Source organism: Ornithodoros turicata, chromosome 1, assembly GCF_037126465.1.
Source record: "Ornithodoros turicata isolate Travis chromosome 1, ASM3712646v1, whole genome shotgun sequence".
NCBI lineage: Eukaryota > Metazoa > Arthropoda > Arachnida > Ixodida > Argasidae > Ornithodoros > Ornithodoros turicata.
Window position 1 is genome coordinate 113257176 of NC_088201.1, and position 7054 is coordinate 113264229.

General features: G+C 46.2%; 1 pseudogene; it reads left to right on the forward strand.

The window, feature by feature from the left end:
* The first annotated feature begins 2339 nt into the window (after positions 1–2339).
* LOC135383597 (uncharacterized) lies at positions 2340–7054 on the forward strand (annotated as a pseudogene).

Here is a 7054-nt window from a genome sequence, read left to right on the forward strand (position 1 = left end):
GCACGTGCACAGTTCCCCTCGGGTGCCACGGGGTGGCAGCAGTAATGGCGCACGCATTCCTTGAATCGCGTCTTTGTGTATAAGTAAAGTGCAGATGCACAGCACGCATATAACGTAAACTAATATGTATTTTTATGTAAGAAATTCAGGAAGCAAAGCAATAACCGGGCCAATGAGTAGTGCCAAGCTTCCAAATGCGGCGCTGGTGAGGGGTGCCTATGACGTGGTCGTTATAATAATGTAGTAGGTCTTGCGGAGAACACAGCATGCATGCTTGGCTATTTCATTTGTGTTGGCTGCAAAACACGGCATCCACAACACATGCACAACGGCATGCACAACGGCATGCCGGCACAACGCATGTACAACAGCATGCACAACACGGCATGCCGAAAGCTCTAACTACGACTTCTGTTTTCGTCGTCCATGTTGACAAGCCGAGCTGGGCCACTTGTGTTTCTCTGTGCTGGCGCACTGAAATTTTCTTCCCCATGCTACTGCAACGATGTCAAAACGGACTTGTTAGTCGATAAAGCATGAGAAGACATTGGCAATACTGCCGGCAAGCCACTGAAGACACATATTGCAAAAAGTTTGGTGTCACCAGGAGCACCCTCTCGGAATAGTGAAAGATGGATCTCGGATACAGGATACTTTTAACCATGGGGACTTCGGAGCGAAGCGGAAAAGGATGCGCACAGCTGCACACAGGGACTTGGAAGACGTCCTTGTCACGTGGATTCAACGAGCACGCAGCACAAACAGGGTGTCGGAGCGAACCGAAAACCAGAACTGAAAACCGAAAAAAAACGCTATTTTGGTGCAAACCGGAATGGAATCGAAACCGTATACCTTTTTTTCGCTCAGGAGGGAAACCGAAAAATTTATTTAACGGTTTTCGGTCCAAGAAAAAAAAACTTCGCCGGTTTGGACTACGAATAGGCGAATGAAACTGACGTCACGTGTTCTGAAGTTATGTCATGGATACTTTACGAGGGTTACGGTTACGGTGGAATGTATGTCGGTATACTATGACCCTTAGGCTCCCTTTGTAACGTTTAATCGTTCGCGCACATAGACTCAGAGGTACATTTGACCGGTTGTGACTCTCTACCAATGTGCCGTAGTGTTCGTTTTAATTTCATCCGCCAAAACTCTTCTCTCTGGTTACGTTCCCCTTAAAAGGAAACAGACTCAACTAGACAGCGACCCAAGGAGGCTGCGTAACGGCTTCTCTATCACTAATGTCGCGCAACGCATCCCTCGTTTTGAGAGCAGCGAAGTTGAATACATTTACGTATCCGCGAGGGCAAGCGCGTACGAAGTGGAGCCTCTTTTGTGGACATGACACGAAGAAAAGAACACGGATTCTTCGAGCGCGTTTGTAAATGATGGTGTTCCTCGATTTGCGTCGTATCGTGCGGTGGTGCTTGCTGGCTGAGAAGCAGCAACAGACATTCAGATGGGACGCGATCGCACCAATCCAGCAAGAAAGTACCTTACGTATGACATCACGACAAACAAGTCCGTCTGTATCATGCGCTTCAAGAATGTTGGATATTCCTTCTTTAGTCTTACACTTAGTGGCACATGGCCTTTTATATTATTTTTGCTTTTTATACCACTGCACCCATTGTTCATCATCGAAAAACAATAAAAAATGAGAGACGGAAAATAACAAGCTGGTGGCCGAGGTTGAAAACTGCAAGAGAGAGAGTCCGTTTCCACTGTAAACGTCGGCACACTTCTAGAAGTGAGAAATGAAAGCAGATTTACTGGAGGATTTTACATGATCCTTACTGCTCCTGAGAGTTTCCCAACCTTGTCCCCAGATGTTGTCCCTAGGACCATCTCTGGAGTCTCATTCTAACACTTTTCTAACAAATTGAGGATCATGTGGGGATATTCCCAAGATGTCACTGCTGTCCCGCAATGACATCCTCAGGATGAGGGAGGGATGTCAGCGTGTTCCTGGGAAAACGAGAAAGCCTATTTGAACAGGCAGTCACCTACATGAACCAGGAGCTACCAATTTCTCACCTGCCTATTAATATTAAATACCATATGTATGCGGAATAAACGGGTCTACATTTTGCAACATTGATTTTTTTTTTCTGGGAGTGAATATGCACACCAGATGCGGAACCGGTTAAAACCGGTATGAACCGTTATTGTTTTGCTCCGGAGCAGAACAGGTACCGGACCGATTATGATAGAACCGAACGAAAAACGTTTCGGCTCGACACCCTGAGCACAAAACTTACCTGTCAATGGACCTGTGCTACGCGCCAAGGCTGAGGGAATTGCCATGCATTTGAACATCAACTTCTCATGCTGCGATGGCTGGATGGATTGTTTCCAAAAGCATCAAGGACTGGTTTTTTGTTCCGTTGTTGGCGAAGCTGCAGCTGTCGACGAAGCTGTTTGCGAGGACTGGCGGTCTTCTAGGTTGCGACAGTTGCTGGATGAGTACAACCCTGCAGGTGTGTACTACGCGAATGAAACAGCGCTGTACTACCAACTGCTTCCTGACAGGACACTGCCTTTTTCCAGGAAGTGCTTACCAGAAAGCGTACCAGGAAGTGCCATGTCATATATCCTGAAGTACTTCCCTCAAGATTTCTGGACGCTTTGCGCAGACCAAACCGACCTGTACTCTTAGCAGACACGGAATCATAAATCAGTCAAAACAGATGAGCAAGAGATGCGTAAGCTGGCTCAGATACATCTCCTCATGAGCGCGTTAGGGCTTCCAAGAGGATGCATGTAACATTTCTACTTCGATATTTGTAGGGGACTGGCAGCGATGGCGTCTCCCGGGTTGCATATCATTGACCACGTCATCTTCTGGGTCTTACGCCCGATTTTCCAGACCTTCCAGCCGATCTTGTGGCATTTGTTATTCCCGTGGAGAGGTGCGAAAACTCGTGTCAAGTGTCCCTCTCAGTCTCACTGATAACAAACGGCATGTCGAGGAATTGGTTTTTTGAACTGAGAAACGTGCTCCACTTTGTGGATATGAACAGTATTTCCAAGAAGGAAAACAATAACAAAACATTCCGTGTGCAGCCCATCCTTGATTTGTTCCGCTTGGGGTGTCTAGGACTACCAAGGCCCTGCAACGTGTGCGTCGACAAGCAGATTATACCATTTTCTGGACGCTGCCCTGCGAGGCAGTACCTACCGTCAAAGCCAAATCCGGATGGCCTCAAAAACATTGTTCTTGCCACACCGCAAGGGCTCGTTCTAGATTTCTAGATCTACACGGAAAAATACACTGCAGACGAACACTCGCAAAAATAACTTTGTTTGGTTGGAGCGATCGTTAAAATTCTGATAGAGACTGTCCCATCAAGGCACAGAGTCCACGTATTCGCGGACAGGTACTTTACGGGAGTCAAGTTGGCGGAGTTTTTGAGAACCAGGACTGCGCATCTCACGGGAAGCGTTCTGGGTACGAGAACTGGCGGAGCAGTGCCAAAGCTGCCAGCCGGTAAGTACATGAAAAGGGAGGAACTTTCATGTGTTGTCTGCAATGACAAGCAACCCAGTAAACCATAAATGTCCCTGGGATAACTGCAAGACATCCATACCAGGATATGTGGACTACCTGTGGACGTCCACAATCCTCCTGATGATGTCAGAGTGGACATCCCATGGATGTTAAAACAAGCATCCATATCATGTCACTGGGATGTCTTTCAGAGACATGATCTTGTACCTTGTTGGGACGTTTTTTATGTTGTGCTAGGTGTATACAGGGTGTCCCAGAAAACGTTTCATTGAATTATAATAAAAAACTACACCACCTAGAGTCATGCGGTCAATGACATTTGTTCTTACTGGGTTTTTGCCACCTCCTCATGAATGTCGTGTAACGTGAGTTTAATTATCTAAATGTTTGCGAGCTTAAGTCGGAAATTTGCCTAGTAAAGGGCACTTTTTTACCCCACCAATGTGAAGAGCATGTCTAATTTGGTCAAATTAATGATAATTGACAGGGATATTCAGAAGGTATCCCATCGGAAAAAATAGCCGAACATCATACTCTACGGAGGTCGCACAGAATAGCGCACGATGAATTTTTTTCAGCGCAATCTTTGTCAGTCCGACGAAAGGAGGTTGGAAGCCAAGCCCTCCCCGACATCGCAGAAAGATATAAAACAAGCACGGCTTATCACGTTCGACATTCGCTGGGATAATGCTTTCCTTCTCCCAATTTTAGGAACTGTTACTTTTTCTGCTATCACCCTGTAGGCTGGCTTCGGAACCTCCTTTCGTCGCACTGAGAGCGATTGCGCTCAAAAAGTCATCGCGCGCTACCGTCCGGTGCTCCGAAAAGCATGATATTCGGCTATTTTTTTCGATGGGATAGCTCGTGAATATCACTGTGAATTATCATGAATTTGAGTGAATTCGACACGCTCTTCATATTGTGGGGTAAAAAAGTGACCTTTACTTGGCAAATTTCCGAGTTCAGTTCGCAAATATTTACATAATTAAACTTGGAGTACATGACATTCACATTAGGAGGTGGCAAAAACCTAATAAGAGCAAATGCTGTTGACCGCATGATTCTTGGTGGCGTAGTTTTTTTTAATTATAATTCAATGACACGTTTTCTGGGACACCCTGTATACTTTGAGCAATATCATGCTGCAAATATGTGGTTCAGCTTCAACGTTTATTGGTGCACTGACTGAGTACAGTAAGACAGCTTTTCATAAAAATACTCTCGACTAGAATGAATCAAAAGTAAGGTAGGAAACTGCAATAGTACCACAGCAGCGAGGAGCTTATACATATGCTGGGTTTATAAGCATTTTTAGCAGAATGGAGACAAAAATATGCAGGTTGTGTAGAGAACTAGGGTAACCGACATTGTACTACATAGCATGTAACCAGAGTAGCAGAGGCACTGCCGTGGTAACACACGTTTATGGGTGTGTTCCCTATTTACGAGTGATATCAGGTTTGATGTGATTGGGGACACTGTCTTGATGCTCATGGTAACACGTGGAGCTGCTCCGATACTAATTTTAACAGAGATCTTCAGGCTCATGTTAAGTTAACATCATGTTAAGTTAAGTCTAGTGTTAACATTGTTAACACTAGAGCCTCTCTGATGCTGATGCTAACATGAGGGCTGCCTTAATGCTGATGTGGCACAATAGTTGCATTGATGCAGGTTATGGAAATCTTGAAATTGCTGCTGTGTGGCCAGCAACGGCAAGCTATTCACCACCCCTCCCCGTTGCTGTCTAGATGCTTTCTGAAATGTTCTGAAGTCAGCCGCTCATGTCTGGGAGAGATGAGAACCCGCAAAAACCCACGCGAAACAGTAGATATAGCAGCAAGAAATCACTTTATTCACCACTCACGAGTACGTACCTCTGAAAGCATCCCCATTCATCATCAACACACACAGGCATTCGTCTCACACAGGCACAAACTTCGCAATGATCGGACGATGAACAACAATGAAAAAAGCGCATAGATTCATACTTCCGGTCCAACTTGTCTTTCTCAAAACATTTGCAAATCTTGTAATGACGTGCATGAGTCTCCGCCACATTGAACACAATGCTTGAGTCTTTCTTCCTGGTGCATGTTGCGCCATACACGCCTAATCTGCAAGAAATATCTTTTCAGAAAACACTATGACAGCATAGCCATGTGCAGTGGGTGTCAAGACATATACGCACCGTATGCACGAAGTCGCTCACAGTTTCATCTTGCGTTCCATCTCCCTGTCGTTGGTCAGATTGCCTGCAAATGGAGTGAAATCTACAATGACAATGCATGGCACAGCCGAACATATTATTTCGCAGTTATATTGATTACACACCTTACACGGCGAAAATCCTGATGGCGAAGAGCGATTTTGGCTTGATACAGGGCCGCGTCCTCACTTGACATTTCAAACGAGCATGACTGGCCTGCTGTGGGTTGGCAGAAACATTTCCCCTTACGGGCTCTTTCTCAGACGGGTTGCTAGAACGACAGCATAAACTGGGAACGACAGTACAAACCCTCTAATAGCTGCAGACTTAGCGGAACAATAATACGCTCGAGATCATGCGTACCACTCGCCGCGATGAGAAACGTCCGTTAGAGCCAAAGCAAAGCGAACCAGCGCCAAGCGAACAAAACTGCGCATGCGCGACTGACAGCGCTGGCTGGTGGCATGGTGAACAGGCAAGGTCGCGGGAGTTCGTGTTCGCATGCAGCCAATGCAGCCATCGCGACCTAAGAAGCAAAAATAGGAAACTGTACACTATAATTTTTTGTCAATTTAAACTGAAAAATATTGTATCAGGCATGTGTCTGGTATCATGCATATTTAATTCCACTGAAGTGACACTCACCCCACATTACGTCCACAGCAGAATGTCAAAAAACAATCCTCAGGATGTCATGCAATTGACAGCCTTTGCGACACTACCTATGGATGTCCTAATGATGTTTAAATTGGACGAGGACGTCTGGACCAGATGAGGACGTCCATGGGCTTTTTATGCTTTATTGGGAATCATGTGTCACTAAATGGAAAGACAAGAAGTCCGTTCTGCTCCTGTCCACTGCCTGCAGCGTAGCCGCAGAGGGGACATGCAAACGGTGGTCCAACGAGGTCAAAAAGAAGGTGGATGTTCGGCAGCTAGCAATAGTGAGGGAATACAATACAAATATGGGTGGTGTTGATCTCACTGACCGGATGATTGCCTCCTACAGAATGAACGTGCACACAAAGTGGACCGTTCGAGTCTACGCACACTTTCTCGACCTCACAGAGTGCAACGGCTGGATAGAGTACAGCACGCTGTGTACTGCCAAAGGCTTGCTGAAGAAGGATGTCCTTGGCCTCTTGGAGTTCAAAGGGAGGATCGCAGAAGGTCTAATTCTCTCTGTGAAACTGTCGCGCCAACAGGGGTCGGCATGCAGGGCACCCCAGCATACCCGAGGCAGAGACGACGATGCAAGCTCCGAGAGTGGAGGACTCCAACGAAGTTCCACAGAAGAAACGAGCACAGCCAGCCCCCTTGCCTCCAGATGA